General features: G+C 34.6%; 1 protein-coding gene and 1 non-coding gene across 2 annotated transcripts in view; one reads left to right on the top strand and one right to left on the bottom strand.

Moving 5' to 3' along the window:
- LOC150092802 (uncharacterized) overlaps positions 1 to 23,061 on the bottom strand; it is a 102,432-nt gene that overhangs the window by 66,087 nt on the left and 13,284 nt on the right. The window lies entirely within an intron of this gene.
- Positions 11,211 to 11,292, top strand: TRNAS-UGA (transfer RNA serine (anticodon UGA)). The gene has a single exon. It is a non-coding gene; the product is annotated as a tRNA-Ser (tRNA).

The following is a 23,061-nucleotide window of genomic DNA, read 5'->3' as shown; positions in this document are numbered from 1 at the left end:
TAGGTTAAGGTCAGTAACTATTTCATCTGTGTCAATATCCTCGGAGACTCCTCGTAAGACTACTTTCAGATTTTTTTCGGAGGCAAGTGAAAATGTGTGATATTGGGTTCCTCTAGTGTCCAGTTCCTTTGTGAGATTTCTATAGTCAGCCATCGTGGTGGGCTGGATTCGTATTCCCTCGTCTGCATTTTTAGCAAAAGTGTAACGAATCTGTGAATTAGCCATGATGGTTCTGAGTGATGTCCATCTCTGCTTTTCCCTTAGGATAATCGGGAAAAACATTTGTTGACTCAGCAGCAAGAATTTTTCTCTTCTTACGTGCGTGGGTTTCTTCTTGATCAGAAGGATTAGAGGTAGAGACAACTAGATTGAGTTTTTCCTCCATTTGAGGGGAGTCTTCATTTTCCTCAACATCGACTTCAGGTGAGGAATACAAATTTAAGTAGCCGGGCCAATCCTGTTCAAACTTTTTGAGGAGCTTTTTAATAAAACTGAGTGCTAGCTTTTTATCGAGTGACTCGATAATAGTGTCGGGGTCAATCATGCTGGTAGGCCATGTCAGCTTGAACTTCTTTTGGAGTTTATCAATGAGTTCAAGAGCTGGCTCTTTATTGAATACGTCTAGGTCAGGTACGCTCATATCGGTTTAACTGCGTATGTGCATTAATAAAATATCCCGCAGCCGCAAAGGACTGCCAGCAATATCAAGCATAGTCTTGTCAACCAGTAATAAGATGTTAAAATACAACAACAATGGCGATACTAATGGTAGTAGGCCTAGTGTATCGCCTTTGTGAAGTCAGTTGACTTACCTGGATAAACCAGTATGGAAAATAAAATGCCTGTTTATGGCAGCAAGCAAATAACTGATATTACTAATGAATAAGCATAAATCTCTAAAAACTTATCAGTCAAATTCACAATTCACCATCAATAATACATACACGACACAAAACACTAACACGCGAGCCGCCATCTTAATCCATTCTACCCAAACCAACCACCACTTTGGTTGGATATATCTATAGTCTAAAGATGATTTTCAATTTTAGGTGTGGGAGTACTACTTATCGTATTTTTGTTCATTAAAGCTTTGATCTAACTAATATTCTAATATATGGTTTTGATCTTTGTAAAAGATAAAAACTTCATATTAATTTCTTTTTTTATATTAAAAAAATTGAATATAAAAAAGAAGTCAATACGAATTTTTTAATACGAAAATTTCTACATTTAAGAATGCTACAATGACTAAGAATTCGCTTTCCAATGTGACTAGTTACAATCGTATCCTTCAGAATTTCGTTTTGATGATATAAGAAACATTAATTACATTATAAAAGACGGAAGCAATATTTGTTTGATCTACTTGTTGACAACGTTTCATTCATTCCCACTCACTTGGGAATAAATGAATGTCCTAGAGTGAGGGTAATTGCCTTTTCAATGGTCTGCTTACTTCCTCATAAGGTGAATGCTTTACAATTAAAATAAAAATTACAATCATTGGGAAAAATCTATTTTTATGAAATCTGTGGGTAGCATTTAAGGAACTTTCGCACACTTCCTTTATCGCTCTGACAGAAACATTATTTTTTCTTCAAATGTTTCTGGGAAAAAATTTAAATCTCTTATTATCGAACCAGAATAGTAGATAGAAAGACCAACCGTAGTATCAAGAAAGAAAATGAATGAGTTTTTATCTTATACTTTAATTTCTTTTTTATATTAAAAAAATGTTTTATAAAGATTAAATTCTTATATTAGAATGTTAGTCAAATTAAATCTATAATGAACAAAAATCCGATAAGTAGTACTTTCACACCTAAAAATGGAAATTATCTTTAGACTACAGAAATATCCAACCAGAGTGATCTACTAATCTTGGCAAGAGTACGTCAAGGGTTCCTATTTGATATTGTTGCTTTTAACGATTTACATGGCGACATTCTGCACAATCCAATGTCATCTATCATTGCCCTATACGCAGATGACACAGCTATTCTAACCAGATCTATTAAACTGCACCTTGTCACCAAGAAACTGCAAGAAAACCTGCACAGATTAGAGCACTGGTTTTCGGAATGGAGATTGCAAGTAAACCCTCAGAAGAGTATCGCCATGCTCTTCACTAAAAACTCAATATCTCTCAACGATGACATCTTCCTATTTAATATCAAGATTCCCTGGAAAGCAGAAGCCAAATATCTGGGTGTACTGCTGGACAGAAAACTAACCTTCAGTGCACATATAAAAACCTCATGTACAAAAGCATCAAGAGTCATTGCACAGCTTTACCCTCTTATCAAATAGGAATAGCAATCTGGATACCAAAATAAAACTGCTCCTTTATCAGTTGATGATTCGACCCATTATTACTTATGCGTCCCCAGCCTGGAGCCACACATCAAGTACAAATGTCCTCAAACTACAGAGAGTGCAAAACAAATGTCTCCGCATGATCTTAAACGCACCATAGTATATCAGAAATGTCCAACTCCACCGGGATACAAATATCCCCTACATCTACTCTTTTCAGCAGTAAAGTTCTTCTCAGCATCCTCTTCACAACCAAATAAATTAGTGCAACAAGCAGCAAATTATGATGAAACAGGCTTCTCCAAATATAGGAGACCCAAGGCCATTCTACTTCCAAATGAAGATCTTTAAATCGCACCCACTCAGGCAGAGCACTTAGCTCATAAACTTTTCCCTACACAGCAACCTTATCAGATAGCAGGGATTATAAAAGCATTTTGCTTCACCCTTATAGATAGCAATGTCTTGCATATTTGAACGTATTTATTTTATTTATATTTGAACGTAGGTAACGGTGTGGAATCGACTGTGAGAGATATTTGAACGTAAGCTTTCACTAATACAAAAAGAAGTGTTTATATTTCATTATTTGGGTTTTTAAGTAATATTTCTGTGGTCTCTCAGTTCTAAAAAAGAATAATTAAGTATTCTATCAACACTCATAAAAATAGTTTGCATTAAGGTTCTTCCTAACAATAATACACGTTAAGTTACAAGAAACTGTTATGAAATTTAGAAGAACAGTCTCAGTCATCTGTGTTAACTGAGTAATTGATCTAGATTTATTTTTTTATGAATGTCAGATAGAATTTACCACAAGGCTGTGTGATTATTTTAGTGATTAAAAATTCTATCACTGCAGTGATAGACTGTTGTGAGGCGGTGTCCCTTGACCTCACCTAACACTAGTTTCATCCCAGAAATTTCAATACGGTTGAGATAATGACACCATTCAATTCTGGCGACGTTCATGTCCACAAACTTCGCAGTTACGATAGTAGTAGCTTTATGACACGGTGCGTTGTCTTGCTGAAAGAGAAAATGGCCAGTTTGTAGAAACGACACAAAGTAAGAAGCATTGCATTGTCCAGAATGATCAAATACCTCTCGGAGTTCAATGTTCGTGGCACTACAAATAGAGATCCGAGGCCAAACCAGCAAAAACAGGACCATTTGACCACAGCCCTACCTTCGAATTTCATAGTTGGGATTACGCACTCTGATAAGAGACGTTCACCGGGCATTCGACACACACACACACCCGTCATCTGCTCGACAGAGTGTGATTCTTCGCTTCATAAGACAACTTTCCAAGCTTCCACGTCCCACAGGTTCTTTGCACCATTGAAGACGACGCTACATGTTGGTTCGGGTAATTTGGGGCTTGTATAATTGCTGTTCTACTATGGCAACCCATATCAATGATTACCTCCTTCAATTTTCCTAAGTGATGGCCTCTGCCATGTGAGTTTTCTCTTCAGCCATTTCTTTTCGTAAGTCCAATGATTAGCTTGATGATTTAGAAGTTACAACGTAACTTCTAAACAGTATTTTTTTTAAATGAAGATTTTTGGTGCACTGTCTTGGAAAATGAAAGAGGAATTAGCATACTTAACATAAGTAAGGCGAAGAATTTTCTCCATTGCATTTCGAGATAAGTTTAAGACAGTCACTGATCTTTCTTATACTTTGATAGGTTGAACACTGACATTTTAAACTGGAAAGAGAACGAAAGGCACTCTCTTCAGTAAAGCTATCATACAATTTACAAGCACTGAAGAAAGATCATTGATCTATCGGAGGAAAATTATAGGTAGACGAATAGAGCTCTGTATACTCTTACATTATTAAGGACATTGTAAGCGGGGACATCGGCACAGTGACATGGGAGAGAAAACTAGTCATTCTGTTCTTTTTTTTAACTGTACATACGAATGTTTGTGGCAAAACCTACAGTATATCATCTCGTGTAATGGACGAGTGGTTGACAAGAAAAAAAGGAATGTTTCTCTGAAGACGTTACGGTGGGTTCATGGCCTCTTTGAAGAACATAATATAAAGAAAGATGTTCCAGATGAGAGAACAGACGGAATGAAAGAAGAGAACGAGAAATTGCTAGGTTGGAGTATGCAGGTAATAGAGAAACGTGTCTTTTATTGGGTTAGAGAAAAGGCGAATGATGAAAGCAGAAAAACCGCTTATGAAATGAAAAAGATGTATTGGTGCTTGAAAAGGCTGAAGGTGTGAGTCATTCCACGAACAAAAATGTGATATTTATCTAGAGATATGGAAATTATTAAAAGGCAGGGGCGAATTCTCCATGCTTGCTATGCTTGCTGCGCAAGCTCATTAATTGAGAAAGAAGTAATATTTATTTGTTAATAAATGCATGCATTTATAAGCATTCCATTTAGGCTTTTATTTTTGTAGACTGAAGACGTCTTAAGCTTGCGCGGCAATAATTGAGCTTTGCGTTGTGTATCGAAGGCCGATGCTTGCTCGTCTAGTCAAAGCTACCTTGGCTTGCTCGGTTGTAGGAGCTTCCAGGTCCTCGCTACAGTACTGTGATTTTATGCGCGCGCATAGCCATTTCCGCTCCCTTCACGTCGTCTTAAACACAGGCCATACGCAGTCAAAGTAGCTCTAGCAAGTGAGCTTCAGTCAGCCTTTACAAGTGTGTGTGTTTCTTGGGAATATTAAGTTACAACCAACTTTTTATGACGATGTTATTGACCAGCTCATAAAGAAGAACCGAGGAGGGTAGAATTTGTATTCAAGTAGCTAAATTGAAAAAGATAGAATATCATTTGTAAAATAAATGTTGTATTTGTATGATTAAATGTACATAAATGTCTAAATATATAGTTTTAAATGGTCAGTAATTCATTATTCCGCTAATCAGATTTCAATCACACCTCTCACTCCCTGAATGATAACAAGAGCAAGCGTGAATTTCAAGACCAGCATTCGCCTCTGTTAAAAGGCATAGTTGGATGATGAAGCGATTTTTTTTTTTTTTTTTGAGAGAGAGAGAGAAATCTCGACCACGTTACAGTAGCATGAAATATGACGAGATTATCAACATCACACTGAAGAATAGTATGAATATTTCTTATTAACCTTACATGCTCGGTCAAATGAAGAAGAGCAACCAAGCATGCAGTCGCCATGAAAATATGGACACGATTTGAAGTCAGTGAAAGTCTGATTTATACAGTATAAAGAAAGAACACATTGGAGCAAATATACGGAGTCCTTGTGTAATCCGGCACTGCTGAGAACATTTGAAGAGTTCAGAAGATAGACGTAGGGGTGATAGTTTTCTGAGAACGCTTGCAACTCAGATCCTATTTATTAATACACAAAAGTATTCATTCCTATTCAGGAATAGATACATTTTTACTACTTCTGTTGTTTTTGAAGACTAGAATGAAAATGTTCCTATACCGTTAAAAAAAACTTTCCAATCTCAATAACGTATGGACTTTGTAACAGTTTTACAAACAAGAATAGTGCAACAGGGTATTATTAGTAGTAGTAACAGTAGAACTAGGATAAATCTTTTTGCCTCAAGAGAGGGCTATTCACTCTTTAATGATCTAACTAGTTTTCAATATGCTTTAGTTCAAAAGATATTAAGACTTCATTTTAAAAACTGAGCAAAACAAAAATCATCACGGTAATAAGACAACGGAGCCTGTGTAGCTCAGTGAATGTGGCGTTTGCTTGCACACCATGGCGCTTGGCCGCACGAAGGAAGACTTGGTTTCGAGTCTAGTCGGCGACTAGAGGAAATTTTTCTAAGCCTTTTTTCGACCGGTTCCCGAGTTAGTCGATCTCTGGCATGGAAAAGCGGGTTTTTCGTCCCGCAAACTCAAGAAAATCGACCGTAGAACCCACATTATTTCAGACATTAAATATATTGTGTTAGGGTTAGGGACCACGAGATGGCGGCACATTTGAGCCGTCTCTCTTCACTGTGTACCGCTTAATTAGTGATAGCCTTGGGCCATCTGTCTCTGATTGGGTACCAGTGGAGATTGAACTGCCCACTCAGTCTCCAAAAGTTAGATAGGGCTAAATGGTCTCGCCTACTTCTCGTATACGGGAATAAAAAGGCGTTAGCTGATTTTTTTTTTTTAATAAGACAACGAAATCATAGCTTCAGTATTCGCAGCTTGTTATATTTTGTGAAAATAAATCACCAATTTTCAGAAGTAAAAAACCCTCCACAATTGAAAACTATCTAAGAAAAATTCCTCTGATCCTTGTATGAATATACTTTGTATATAAGTATGTTCAAATAGGAAGTGGTCTATGACCGTACCACAGTGTTGACCCGGAATTTCTGTGGGTGCGCCACTTTTCACAATCTAGGAAATCAGAGAACCAACTACTGTGTGAATAATTATCCGGAAACGGAGAACATAAATTAGCACAATTAACACTGTTGAATTCAAACAGCTACCGGGTGATTTGTTATGGTCTTTCATACGATGACGTGCGTTTATTTTACCGCTTTTCCATTCATTTAACACCATTGTAACATCACCTCTTTGACTTATATTTCTGATAGAAAGAACTCATTTTGGAGACAACTGTCCGTTATTTTCTCTTTCCCTAATTCTGAAAGATTCCCACAGTAATGAGTGAAAATAGATACTGGGATCCTTTAACAAAGAAAAAAAAACAGGTAATAGTTATCTCTTAATGGATATTGTGTATACCAGGATTGAGTAACTCTAGCACAGTTCACAAGACACTTTTGTATACCCCAACTTCCTGGTCACGTGATCTTACTTCGAATAAGTTTTCCTACAAGGCACATAATGAAAGCAGTAATTAGCACATCTCGCAACTCAGCTGAAGTTCTCCGACATTAATCCATTGTGTACAACTTGTAGTGAAAGCTTAATTACAAGGTAACATCAAGAGAATGTAAGTCATTAAGGAATTGGACTTGTTCTTGTCAGCTTTTACAGTTGCGCATGACAAACCAGTGCCCTGAAAAAAAAAAAAAAAAAGAAATATCGATTGATCTCTGTTTCGCGTCTTCTCTAAGTTAAAAGTATTTGGAATAAGAGCTTACAATCAATCTAATTTATTATTTGGTAAATTTTAAGTGATTTTGCAATATTATTCTGAATTGAGTAGCGTAGTTGGAAAGACTTACGATCGAAATTGTGTATACTGTCTTCGGATTTGTCTTAGAAAACTATGAATGTTCATTCAACTTTTAAACAAAATTTAAATTCCATAAAAAAATTTTTACGAATATCCCCAGATATAAAATTTCATCAAAATCAGTCAAGATGGAAGGGACCTGTTTTGATTGCACACGAACAGCATATAAGCAAAGTCATCGTAATTAAAAACGAACCAAGTATTATACAAAGTCGAATATCTGTTTGCAGTGTTTATAAATTTTGGCGTATTTTTTTAGAAAAAAAAAATATTATGATTTAAGTAGGCGATATCCTTTATAAAGTGGAGAAAAGCGAGTTCACTGTCTGTTATAATAATGATCAATACAAGAGAATACAAATAAAACGTGTATGTAATTAAAAAAATAAAATGAGCCATTTAGTGTTAATTTATATTTTTAAATTCTGAATACAATTCATTGAACTTTTCCATAACCAACTATCACGATATCAATACGTAATGATAATTGCAACTATTAACAGCATGAATTCTTTTTACTATTGTACGAAATCAGGGTAGATATCAGTGAGATGTCTTTCGACAGCTGGTTCACTGACATAAATAAATGAAATTAGATTTAAACGCAGTGTCTATCGAAGCAAAAAAAAAAAAAATAAAAATAAAAATAAAAAATCAAGCTATTAGCATTTCCGTGTTCACTTAGACACGGAAGCAAGAAATTTATGATAGCAAAAAAAAAGTTTCAAATTTATGCCACTAGAGGGCTCACATCTCCATTCGTTTTGAACAGCGCTATGTTCTAAGTGATTGAAGAACTCACTGATGCATTTCTATGGCCTAGAAAATGAGTCCCTCGACATCTTTGGGGGCGTATAACAAACTGTTCACATTAGCGCGTCCGTCTGCTTTTCAGTCGATTTAATTGCCAGTTTTGGAATGTCGTAGCTAGCGAGATGTGAAATGGCCTTCTTTTTTTTGTGAGGTGTAGCGAGGGATGAAAATGGCAAGTCTTAAAATATATCATTAAAAAATGGATCTCCTTAATAGGGAACTGTGGGTAAAAATAAATCAGAGCGCCACTCTCTGATGTCGTTATTTCTTTTAAATGGGAAATATTTCTTATGAGGAAAACAAGATGAAACATTCAGATGCGTATAATGTCTGGTAATTTTCGAAGTGTGGACATTGAGGATCGAAAATTATCTTCCTTAAAATTGCCTCCCAACTTCCTGATTTCACTACAGATGGAGTGTGCGAGATAAAAGTAATGTGTTGGGAAACTACGTTAATAAAAGCAGCATGGATTGATAATGTCTTTTAACGTACATTTTAGAAATGCAGTTTGTATTTCTATCCTTTTTAATGCGGTATTTGTTTCTGTTATGGGAAAATACATATGAATAATCTCATTTGGTTTTTATTTTCCTTATCTATCAAAGATCGAGCTTGTTTCATTTATTCATGCTGCTCCTGAAAACTCAGATGGCAGCGAACAATATTGAAGAAGAAGTCATTACAATTTATCGTAAAACCGAGTTAGGAGTTTAATGCAATTTACTTTTCTATACTTCATGACATTTATTTCCCTATTAAGATAAAATATTTTTATACGCACTTTCGTATTCTAAAAAAATACTTCGTCAGTCTCAAATTATAATTTTTAGAAGTTACTTAAAAGTTAAACAAAAAAAATTGTTTTATTCTTCAAAAATCATCCATTCTGGTTTAAAAAAAAAACAAGAGGTTATGCACTTTAGGGTGTTCTAGTAAAAATACCTTAAAAACATCTTTGCCTACTAAATAACGGTGTTAGTTGACTTGCCCCTCCTGTCCATAGAAGTACTATACCGTTTCAGAAGTGTCACAAGGACGCCCGGGTGAATACAAGCAGAGTTCCTACGAGTGCGAATCTCATTAAAAATATCTTCCTTTTTAGTAGCTGAACTAACACAAGGCGTTGACCACATTCATAGACCAGCACACAAATAACTTTCATTGTGCGAAGTGGAACGAGGTTGGATTTCATAATTGTGGATTCCCTTAGGATTATGTTTTATTTTTCGAGATTTTAGATATTTAAGAATAATAATAACATAAAATAGAGAACATAAAAATAAAACTTGATATGAAATTAATTAGCAGCTTCCTTTGCAGTGGCGGCTCGTGGCTTGAAATCGTGGGGGTGCTGCAACTTTCGGTGCATATGTTTGGATAAAATATCCAAATTATGGTAAAAATTTTAAAAAAGTAAACATGAAAAAATATTGTTTATTATTAATAAAATTATACAGTTTGGTATAATTCAAAATTACTTGAAAATAAAATCCATTATCATAACCCCACTAAAATAAAAACTATAACAAATGTTATGTCTTTAATTGTAATGTCCAAATATTTAAAGAGACGGAGTAAACACGATAAGCACTACGAACACTCTACTACTGGCGCAAACTGCATATAAACAACAGTGGAACTGCGCGACGGACAGGGTCGCATTACGCTAATAGCTCGCATCTCACTATGACGTGCATATGCTTGCGCGCGTAGCAATACGACACTGTGGTAAACGCAGTGCCGCTAGCGTCCTTTGCCCTCCTAAGTGCTACAAGATGGATTTTTATTATTTTTTATACAAAATAAGAGAATTGTATAGGATTGTTGATGATAAAATTAAATATTACAAGCAAATATAAATAAATTAATAAATATATTTATATATCGAGAAAAATTGGGGGTACTGCAGTTCAGCAGTGCCTATGCACGAGTCACCCCTGTTCCTTTGGGAAGGACAGTTACTAAGGCAGTCGCAGGTGAGACGCTACATTTGTTTTTTGTTTAAAAATATTCGGTTTGTTTAAAGATCTTTTCGAGACATTTCTGATTTACGTACATTGTAGAAATTCTTGACAAAAAGATCTTAATTATGTTGGCAGCAATACCACCCAAAGCGAATAAATTGGAAAACCTAATTTGTTCAATTTCAGTTCCATCCATTAAGCACCCACCTAAAATGTTGTGTACCTACTGACCAAAGGTAGATTGAGACAACCATGTTTTGTAAGTGAACTAGCGACTAAGACAAGGAAGAGGAGAATACTTCGAACCATTATGAACCACGTTCACTGTAGCCATGATAATTCAGATTATCAGATCAGAAATGTTTGATTTAAATTAATATTTTAATGATTAATATTTATTTGCAAGAATAATTTACTTAATCGAAGTAGAATAAATAGTAGATTAAAAAATGCGGATTTTTATTGCCTAAAAAGTATTTTGTACATTCGTCTCATTCATATTCAGGTAGTTATTTAACATCATTAGCAAATTAATTGCTTTTTCCGAATTAGTACTTCAGAGGTATACCCTTCCCTGCCTGTAGCATTATTTTTCGTGGATATAAAACATATTAGGGAATTTGCAATAATATCTTTCTTACTTTTTTTTAATACTAAGTAACATGTTGATATTTCGTTGACGTTACGTTGTACACATCGCATAGAGAATAATTCTCATCTCATAAGTATATAAAATATCAGAATTTGTGGTCATTTATGAATTACGTATTTTTTTCTAGAACGAAGAAGAAATCAATCTTTTGTGACAGATGTATACGGCTGTATCTCCTGTTTACTTTTTCCCGTACACTTTCGGGCTAACTCCGACAGATTCGAGTGCTTTTCGTCTCATTGGCTAAAAGTATCTCAGTAGAAAACACTTACAGGGCAGTCGTGGCCGAGGGGTTAAGGCAATGGATTTGAAATCCATTGGGATGTTACCGCACAGGTTCGAGTCCTGTCGGCTATGTAAAAGTTTTTATTTTCATTCGCTAATTTTGTCATTCAAAAATCATTCTACTTAGAATTGTCCTTAATTTTATTCGCTTCTTTATGTTATATCCAAATTACTAAACTGCATTAAGCGAAATTATAGGACCTGGGGAGAAACAAAATGTTTTTTATTCCGATTCCAAAAACTATGGGGATGATTACAGATAACATATTTTGCACGGAGTTAAAAAGTTGAATAATTACTTCCTTACTGTGTGATGAAAGTGCATTAGTCTTATTAGCAATTTAGTAGTTATTCTACGATATTGAGGAAGTCCAATGCTGATTCTCTATTTCTTTACTTAAAACCTTATCTTAATAACGTCGAAAAGATCTTTAATGTTATCTCTTTTCCATGCTAACTCACGAAACAGATATTAAAAGAGATCTCATAATCAAAGTGCGGAAGTGTAATCAGTATTTTCCCCCCCTCTATTCAATTGTTTGCACGTGTCGGTTTACGTGAACGAGACTTATCAGAGAATCAATTCAAACAACATCCTCGCTTACACGAGTTCAATGTTGCGTTTTCGAAACATTAGAGAACAATAGTCAATAACGAAAATGTCTTAACTTATCTGAATAAAAATTAAACATCAAATGGCACACCCATCGCAACATTTGATGGCAATGCATCTTTAGTAGTAACCATATTCTTGTACAGACCATTTGAACATAAAAAGATGAAGTTTGGGTCATTTAAATATCGCATGCGTATTGGTCACGTCAAGTAACATGATGAAATCGACGGAATAAATTCTCATTGCGATACTTCCTTGAACGATAGCATCAATAAACGCGAAAAACCGATTTTAGCCTTACCAAGTGGAGTCAGAATGAGAACACGTACTGCACCATTACATGCTGAATTGTCGAGGTTTCCTTTCAATCTTATTAAAGTTGTAAACGGCATAAAAGGCACATCCACTCAATAGCTAAGAGCGATGTTTTCAAACGGCATTCCATTTCCACAAGACGTTAATAACAAAATAGAGATAAATACCTACTTGTCAACAATTTTTATAAGTTAAATTACATCCAGCGCAGTGCTTTAACTGGATGACAGCTGCCTTGCACTCATGGCTTTCCTTTTTATCTGTCAGCCTAACATTTCTCGCTTCAAGAACCTGGTATGATCTTAACTTATGGTCAGCAACCATTCTACAAGTCACCCTTTTGTCTCCTTTGTTTAAGTTCCTTGTAGTTTAAAGTAAACAAACTGCATTTACTGCCGTTCATTTCCACTTAGGATTTACTGTTTGAAACAGATTTATGTACATTATCTCCCAAATACTCAAAAAACGTAACTACAATTAAGCTAATTTTTAAAATACACGAATAAGTTCAAATTTTTTAGGTAACCGCACGATGTTCGGATAGGTTCCGTTCTAATTCGAGCAATAAGCATACTTCGTAAACACCTGAACACTTTAACGAGGTTGCGGAGTATTTGATTAAGCTGTTCAATTTTAACCGGGACACTGTACCGTATAATTATATGGTGCATATAACTAGGCCGTCATTTTAACTTGGCGCTTCGGATACGTTACCTGTGAGTGCTGTATCGATAATAAGAAATTTATTAATTCTTGCGAAAGCTCAGAAATGGCGTTGCATTATCCCAATCTGGTGTGACTCGTGATGTTTTTTGTAATTGTTTGCATATTAAGAATTAATTTTGTATTCCAGAAGTGATCACAAATAAATTCCCCTTTTTTTTTTTCAATTATTTCTATAATAATCATATTCGCAATTTCTGTATGCAGATATTACACTTTAATAAGCGTAATATAATATAATATATTCATTCCTGCAATAGTGGTTGCCATGAATTAATGTTGTATGCAGTGGAATAAATATTAACTCAACGACTATAATGTCTTTATCATATATTAAATATTATATAATATAATAACGTCAGAAAAATACGCATATTCCAAAAAAATCCCTCTGTGTGATTTTTATTTCGAAAATTTTTCTTTTTAATTTAGTTTAAGTTGTTTTATTTTTTTAATGGTGTATAAATCTTCATCCAAATAAGAAAACAGATTTTTAATTTTATTTTATTTTTATAAAATATTTCTTTAGTTTAAAAAGAATAACATACTATTTAATAGATGAAAATTTTAATTCCTTCAAATAGATGACAAAAAATATTTTAAGTAGGAGAAAACTCGTAATAGTCAAAAGGACCTAGGAATATTAATAAAACCCAATATGAAATTTTCTAAAGAGCGTAGAACTCACACAGAAGTGCAAACCAGATTGTTTTATTAATTTTCAGGAGCATTGCTTGTATACTGTGTATAATATAATAAAAGTCCTAAATATAATAAAAGTCTTTAAGCTAACTCAGTTTGTTTTTCATTTGAAAATTGATATTATTGAAGTTAAACAAAGAAAACATTTTGAATATACTAATAGACTATATATTAATAAAATATGATTATTTACTTCCGGAAAAGTGCTTATATTTAACTAGAAATGTTCCTTCTAACAAAAAGCCTGTTTTCAGCTGGTTTTACCAGACTCATTAGAAGATGAATAGAAAAACGAACACTTAAAAAGAACCTGCTGTAGGATGATAAAAAACAAACTTTCCTGTTTATAAAATGATTATTCCAGTCACGTAAATCCATAACAATGACACATTCGCAACATTCTGAACTGGGTGAAATTTAGCTATAATATAATAGCTAAATAGCGAAATTTAGGCTATAATATATAATATAATATAATAACACAATTAAGAATTACTAAACAAATGTAAGTTTAACAACTCATGTATATCGAGTAGTTCCAGAAATGAATGTGAATGCAATTCGTATTTTAGCTCTGTGTAAGCTCCGAATATTGAACACTGCTGAACATTGCAGATAATTTAATTAAAAAATAAGTTACAGAGTAACTTATTTTGTCTTTTAACTCGAACATTCACATTCCTTATAAGGACTTGTTTAAAGGGGTGAAGAGAATGCTTTTCATCTTCCCCGTTATCTGTAGAGGACAGTGTAGGGATAAGATGTTATTATTAAGCTATTAAAGCTCTGATCCTGGCAGGAGGGTAACAGCAATAGCCGAACCTCAGTTAGAACTTCATTGGCTACAGCATTGCCATCCATTACCCTCCAAGGGTATTGATCACCGCATCTCACGGTCGATTCCTCCATCCATGCACTGAATAGTCCTTATAAAGGATAAGGACTGGTTTAAAGGGGCGAAGCAAGAATGCTTTTTATCTTCCCCGTTATCTGTAGAGAACAGTGCAGGATAAGGTGTTATTGACTATTAAAGCTCTCATTATGGCAGGAGGGTAACAGCAGTAGCTGAGCCTCAGTTAGGACTTCATTGGCTACAGCATTGCCATCTATTACCCTCCAAGGGTATTAATCATTGCATCTCAGTCGATTCAATCTATCACATTCACATTCTTATAGTTCTTATAAGAACTGGGCGATGGACTGAGTCCTTGACTCTTTATCCCGTCATCTGAATGAAGTAAATCTGTGTGGATGGAGTGTTATTGAGCTAAAAAGCTCTAGTCATGGCTGGGTAACGGCAAAAGCCGAACCTCAGTTAAAACTTCATTGGCTACAGCATTGCCATTTGTTACCCTGGAAAGGACTTTTTTCCTTACATTCACATTCCTTATAAGGACTGACTTAAAGGGGCGAAGCAAGAATGCTTTTCATCTTCCCCGTTATCTGTAGAGGACAGTGTATGGAACCTCAGTTAAAACTTCATTGGCTACAGCATTGCCATTTGTTACCCTGGAAAGGACTTTTTTCCTTACATTCACATTCCTTATAAGGACTGACTTAAAGGGGCGAAGCAAGAATGCTTTTCATCTTCCCCGTTATCTGTAGAGGACAGTGTAGGGATAAGGTGTTATTGAGCAATTAAAGCTCGATCATGGCAGGAGGGTAACAGCAATAGCCGGGCCTCAGTTAGAACTTCATTGGCTACAGAATTACCATCCATTACCCACCAAGGGTATTAATCACCGCATCTTAAGGCCTATTTTCCATCCTACATTCACATTCGTAGTTAATGTGGGCTAATTATATTTTACATTGCTTGATAAAAGAAAAGGTGCAGGAAAATTATCAATTTTTGTTATTATAATTCTGATTTTTGCATTCATTAGTAAATCAAACTGAGCTAAAAATTCATTTTAATTCTCGTTATATACACAATAAAGACTTCAATTTTGTATTCTGTACAAAATGTAAGCTTTCTTTGTTCAACTCACATCTTTATACTTATTGACTACAATACAATGGACGCCCATGCGCAGAAAACTCTGGTCAGGTAAACAACATTTTTCGTTACTTGCAAGACTATCAACAATACAGTTTAAAAAATATTAACTTTCGAAATACCAGAATTATTTGTGAATATCCTATATAATAATTTAAACAGTCTCGATTGAAAGAAACGCTATCTTACAATAATATGCAATGCTGAATTAGGAAAAGTATCTGGAAAAGTACAGTTCTGACAATATATAATTAAGAAATCAATAAAGATTATTAATGAAAGTTTCTGTTTATTACATTGTTGCCATTATAAAATGATCGCATAAAATACACTCAGATTTCTCCACCCAATTTTCAGGTTTGGATATAGAGAAAAAGAAAACGTTTTTGTTATTTTAATATAAATGATCGATGTCATGTTTCACCTAAAACACCATTTAATTTTATTCATATAAAATAAATATATTTTTATTATTTATTGTCATTATTTTCGCGACCACGAAATGTCGCTGAGCATTTGCTAACCCAAATAAAAAATAAAACCATTAACCTCATATTAGCATTTGCACTACACTAGAATGCAATGGAATTCATTAGCATTTTTTTGGATTTTAATTTGCTCCCATTTTTATATATTATATTACTATATAAATAATTAAATTTATGCTTTATCTACAAAGGTTAAGTATTAAGACTGTCTTGGAGGTCGAGGCAGCATCAGAACAACTTAATATTCACTACTAATGCCAAAAAGACTTAATTAATTAACAAGTTAATTAATGTCAAGCAGACTCCTGATTGCTTCTTAAATGCACCATTTAAAAAAAAAAAGTCATATTGCCATCGAATTCGTAGCTCTAAAAATCCATGAAAATTTGAATTGTTTGTAATGGTGTACTTGAAAACAATCATGGTTATTCGGACCTTTTTTTGGACAATGATAATCGAAAGGATCATAGTTTCTGCATAATAGTTTAAAGTTAAGTGGGATATCTTATGTAAATTCTTCTAATTATAATAAAATAGTATACGTTAAGGTATTTAACGTATACCTTATACATACGCATTTGATGTATATGTGTAATTCAAGGATAAATTAATTAGTTATTTTTCAAAGAGTCCAAGCACAATTCAAACTCATGAACAAAAGAGGCGGGGATGCAATTGAAGCTTAGAAATATTAAGGAAATCGAGCAAGGTCAGTGGATACCTTTTGGTAAAATATTACTCGCTCCCTGAATATAGATGACCTTTTAGATCAAAGAAAATGCTTAAATCTTTCACCGTTATTATCTCATTCTTTCATCTTTGATCTTTTGTTTTTATATATATTTATTAGTGGATTCTCGTATTCAGTTATTTGGCAAGTTTCCAAACAGCCTCAGAGAGAAAAACAGGAAAGGACAAACACACAGAACAAAAAAAAAAAAAGATCCAAAATGATACCCAAGTACCAACCCATACAAGTCGTAATATTCTCATCCCCAAATGGCATTCTAAATGACCACTAGCATCATTGCACCAAAAACCAGAGTGACATTTTTACTGAATAGACATGACCGAAACTAAGAGAGCTGTCATTCATTCTTCATTTTTAAAATATTAGTACAAATTCATAAAATATATTTGAATGTGTTAAAGAATGAATTCTAAAAACCAACTTCTTGTTTATAATTACGATTATGTAGTAAATACTAGGATTTCTTTTTGAACAGTATTTAAATTTCTTAGGCCTACCATCGAGGTTGAATTAATATACATGGACACACGATCTTTTTTTTTTTTTTACATTACTTGATCATTAATTAAAAATAACTGCCTACAGTTTGTCCTTGTTATCACCTGATAAAAAAAGAAAAAGCAAAAATGGGTCACGCCTTGTAATATTGAATATTTTCTAGACAACAAGAATCTAAACTCAGCATTTTGCTAAGCTATCGTTCCTTAAAAGAATCTATACTATCATTCTTATATGAAGACAATGTTTTACAATGAGAAAACACACGTGTATGACAGCATTATAAATGTGTCAAGCACGTTTATAACGCTGACAAATTTTTATCACGTAATAGGAATAAAAGTCAAACTTTATTAATCAATAAAATATGATTAGGCTAAGAAACAAGCAAAGACACGATATGGGGAAAAATGTAATTAATAACAGAAATAATTTACACGGTCGAATTTCACCAAAATTAAAAATAATAATAAAACTAACCTGAAGCGGTTATTATCTTCAATTAACTGAAGTTATTATGTAATTCGTATGAACACATAAGACGTCAGCGTAAAAGAGGAAAAACTAATTTTTACCGATAAAGTTTTATTGATATATATATATAAAAAAAAAATATTCTGTGAACTTCACGCTAGTTCACAGAATAGAAATGTATTAATAAGATAGTGTGTTGTGTTATATACATACATAGATGAAACAGTTTTTGTAAAACGTTTCATTAGTAGTTGACATCACTTAGTGACGTCACCTTCAGAGAACATTCACCAAAACAGTCAAAATCATTCTGATCTCAAATTCGCAAGACGCAAGACGTTTGCTGACTATAAGGGTGAAGTAAAATGTTTTTATAATCTCTGCTGTGTGATAAGGTTACTATGTAGGGAAAAGTTTATGAGCTAAGTGCTCTGCCCGAGTGGGTGCGAGTTATAGATCCTCGTTAGGAATTAGGATGGTCTTAGGTCTCCTATATTAGGAAAAATCTGATTCATCATAGTTTGTTGCTTGTTGTACTAGTTCATTTGGATGTGAAGACGATGTTGAGAAGAACTTTACTGCTAAAGATTGCAGGAAAGAGTAGATATAAGGGATATTTGTGTCCCAATGAAGTTGAACATCTCTGATATACTACGGCGCATCTAAATCATGCGTAGGCATTTGTTTTGCACTTTCTTCAGTTTGAGGAATTTGGGCTCCAGGCTTGGGACGCATAAGTAATAATGGGACGAATCATCAACTGATTCGTCTCATTATAGAGGAGCAATTTGATTTTGGTATCCAGCTTACTATTCCTATTGATAAGAGGGTAAAGCTGTGCTATGACTTTTGATGCTTTTGTACATGAGGCTTTTATATGTGGACTGAAGGTTAGTTTTCTGTCCAGCAGTACACCCAGATATTTGGCTTCTGCTTTCCAGGGAATTTTGATATTAAATAGGAAGATATCTTCTTTGGGAGATACTGAGTTTTTAGTAGAAACCATGGTGGTGCTCTTTTGAGGGTTTATTTGCAATCTCCGATTGGAGAACTAATGCTCTAGTTTCAGCAGGTTTTCTTGCAGTTTCTTGGTGACAAGATGCGGTTTAAGAGATATGGATAAGATAGCTGTGTCGTCAGCGTAGAGGACAATGATAGATGAAATTGGATTGTGCGATCCCTTGAGGCACTCCTGCCAAGATTCATCGTCGTTGAGTAGATAACACATGATTTGGTTTGACTTGCATTCGTCTGCCACTAAGAAATGACTTTATAAGGTGGACTAGATCAAATGGAATACCGGCTAAAATCAGCTTGTATAGTAGTCCAAAGTGCCATAACTTGTCAAAAGCCTTTTCTAAGTCAAGAAAAACTGCTCCGGTGTATTGGTGCCAATTGCAGCTTATGGTAATGAACTCAATTAGTCTACGGATTTGTTGAGTAGTGCTGTGAAACTGACGAAAGCCAAACTGTTCTGTAGGAAGTATATTTAACTTGTTTACAGAGACTTGATTTCTGGAAAGGATAACTTTTTCTCAATTTTACCCAAATTTGAAATCAGACAGATAACTTTGTGGCTGCTGTGGATCCTTGCCAAGCTTATAAATAGGGATCACGTCTGCCAACCTCCGTGCAGAGGGAAAGTACTTGAATCTGAACATGGCAATTATTATTATTGTTGTAAGATGTACAATGGCCTTTCGGGGAAGCAGTTTAATGATTTTATTGGATATGCCGTCAGGCCTAGGAGCTTTTTTATTCTTTAAATTCGGTATAATGTCATAAATTTCAGCTGGAGAAGTAGATGTGAGTTGGCTGGTACAGGTATCAGACCGTTTTAGCACGTATCTGCCGTGGCGGTGAATTTTATAAATATGATTGAAATTTGAAAGTGGTGCTCCGAGGAGTATCCGAAGACATTCACCCAGATGAAATAGCTACTGACCTCAACTTACAGGATCTACCTCCTATAAAGGTCAGCAGAATGTATAGATCAAATAAGGCCCCTCTGCCTCTAGTTCTTGTGGAGATCCATAATATTTATAAAAGCATATACAACTTGAAGTCAATCTGCTTAAAATCTCGCCAGAACCACTGAGGAAAAGAGTTTCTTCTGGGCAGTACTACAGGTGCCAAAAATTTAGCCATGCCCAGAAGTTGTGCAAAGCTCAGTATAGATGTTTAAAATGTAGTGAGACCCACCCCACAAATACCTGCGCCAAGCCAAGCCAAAAACCACACCGGCTAAGTGCGCTAAGTGAGGCGGCCCTCACCCTGCTAACTATAGAGGGTGTATTTACCACCCCAAAAACAGGCAGACTGAGCCAACCAGTCAATCTACCTCATTATTTAAAACAAGAGCTCTAGAAACTCAAGCTGATCAGTCTCCCACTAGTTCGAACAGGGCGACAGGTGCTCACCCACTATTAACTGAGTTAGAAGAAGAAGATGAACCTTCAATCAAACAAGGACATATGCCGACGTGTCCCGCTCCAAACAGACAGCCCATGACCAGATCACCTCTTCTCTTGCAAATATGCTGCAGGATTTTAGGAACTCAAATCCATCACTAAGCACTACAAAAAGGTTTTTACAGCAAACCCAGTCCATCTTATCAGCACTCTCTGATATATAAGAAAAAGCTCACCCCAAATTCTCTAAAGATTATCGCTTGGAATGCTAACGGTCTCAAAAATAAAATACTAGAAATACAAGAATTCAATGATAAATATAATCCGGATATATTATTAATTAATAAAACTCACCTGAAACCTGCTGACTATCCAAAAATCAGAGGATACCAACTTTATAGGAATGACAGACTCAGTACTTGGTACAACCATCCTCATCAAAAATTACATCAACCATCATTCTGTAGCCAACCCTGCGACCATTAATCTCGAAATCACAGGTATTAATGTCATCACTAACTCCGTCGGAAACCTAAAAATCTACGCTGCTTACAACCCGCCATCAAAAATATTGCTGATCTCAGATCTGGATGCCATCATCGGAGTTAAAGTGCCGGTCATTATCGCTGGAGACTTAAACGCAAAACATCACGCCTGGAGCAGTAAGTCTATTAATAAGAATGGCTGCATTCTGTTTAACTAATCAAGTTCCAATTGCGCAACTGTGGCTGGCCCCTCAGTACCAACTCATCACAGTCCGATTGGTTCCTCCTACGTCTTGGATATAGTTGTCCTCCAGAATGTTAAATTACAGTACAACCTGGAATCACTGAACGAATTATCCTCAGACCACAACACTATTCTGTTCAAACTGGGTAATCAGAAGGGACTTCCCCCTTCGCCTCACACCTTCATACCTTGGGGAAAATTATCCAAAATGCTCCCAAACTGCAATGGTCCTGTTCCCCATATTACTTCCAAGGAAGAAGTCGAATCTGCAGTCAATAAACTTACTCATCAAATCAACGCAGCCTTATCATCTATCACCTCAAATCCAACTGCTTCTAAGCCTAAACGACTACCAGAAGATATCATGAATTTAATCAGGGGAAAAAATAACGCCAGGGCACCCCCAAGATAAAAGGTTTCTCAAAAAACTGAATAGTGCAGTGAGAGATGCACTTAAAGCCCACAGAAACAAAGTGCAATGAGAGATGCACTTAAAAAAAAACCCACAGAAACATATCATGGGAAGACAAATTAGCCCCCATATCACCCGGTGATCAAACCATTTGGAAGCTATTGAGAAATATTAAAATTAAAAACAAAAATAAATCTCTTCCCCTTCTTAAATCTGATCTAGACATTGTTCACACATGCAAAAAAAGCCGAAACTATAATTAAAATATTAAAATTAAAAACAAAAATAAATCTCTTCCCCCTCTGAAATCTGTTCTAGAAATTGTTCACACAGATGCAAAAAAAAGCCGAAACTGTAGTTAAAAATTTGGAAAAACATTGTAACCCTTCTAACGATAACCTAAACTACAGTCTCAAATTCGTCCTTATAGTCCTTATAAGGACTGGCTTAAAGGGGCGAAGCAAAAATGCTTTTCATCTTCCCCGTTATCTGTAGAGGACAGTGTAGCGATAAGGTGTTATTGAGCTATTAAAGCTCTGATCATGGCAGGAGGGTAACAGCAATATAGCCGAGCCTCAGTTAGAACTTCATTGGCTACAGCATTGCCATCCATTACACTCCAAGGGTATTGGATTGAATGAATCAATCACCGCATCTCACGGTCGATTGATTCTATTCGTCTCAAATTCGGAGAAACGGTGCAGATATATTAAGTAGAATTATTGAAAGAAATTTAAGGTGTTCTTAATAATAAGAGAAAAATAATAGAAAACAAGAATATATCTGAAATTTATTTAAAAATTAAAAATAAAATAAGAGAAATTATTTTATTATATTTATGATTTTAGAAAATTTTAAGTGTTTAGGAGACTATGCTTGCAACTTATTTTATATATGCACAAAGAATTTGCCTGAAATTGTTATTACTGGAGATTTTTTAATTTTCATTAAGATGTCAGTTCAAATAGTCTTTTCAATATTTATTACGCATGGTTGCATTTCAATTAAGAACGCAAGTGAAGCAAATCAACATATTTATTCCTATGCAACTTTTTGCTTGTTTGAAAAAACTAAATGACAACATATGTGCTCTATAAATTTTGATATCGAGAAATAACCTCTTTCAATTTTATAAATGCTAATAATTGTAAAGCTTCAGTTTAAGATTTGATTTGGTTGTAATTATGGCTGAAGCAACTAAGACTATTAGGCTATTATATCATTTTGTTGCGTATGTTTTGTGGGATTCGAATCGAGATATTTGCAGCAAACATTACGGCAAACTGAGGATGAACGATTCAGCTGCAGTTCCATAATGGTTCAAAATTTTTTGTGTCCGACATTGTTGTTGCCCTCAGGTTAATAGATGCAAATGAAAAAAAAAGAACAAACTTTTTTGAGATTATTTCGTAATAAATACCAATGATAGTAAAACAAATGTAAGCATTTTTAAAGAATTACAAGATTTCTTATTATTATTGACTTTTCTTTTAAAAAAATAGTTAAAAATTATTTTAATGTAGTAAGCCAAAATAAATTTTGAATATAATTAATATAACTAAAGAGAAATTTCCTTATTCACAGAAGTGAGTGAAGTTCAATCCATTTTGGAATTTCTGTTATTGTAAAATCATATATTCACTAAATTCAAGCCAATAAGCCAAGAACAACTCAATTTTTAAAAGATCACCAGACAAAACCTTACAGATAGTCTCTGTTTTTG

The sequence above is a fragment of the Typopeltis vanoorti genome, chromosome 25 (genome assembly GCF_054136105.1).
Source record: "Typopeltis vanoorti isolate ZY-2024b chromosome 25, IOZ_Tvanoo_1.0, whole genome shotgun sequence".
In the NCBI taxonomy this organism is placed as follows: Eukaryota; Metazoa; Arthropoda; class Arachnida; order Uropygi; family Thelyphonidae; genus Typopeltis; species Typopeltis vanoorti.
Note: the sequence above shows the minus strand (reverse complement) of the source record. Positions and strands in the feature narration are given on the sequence as shown.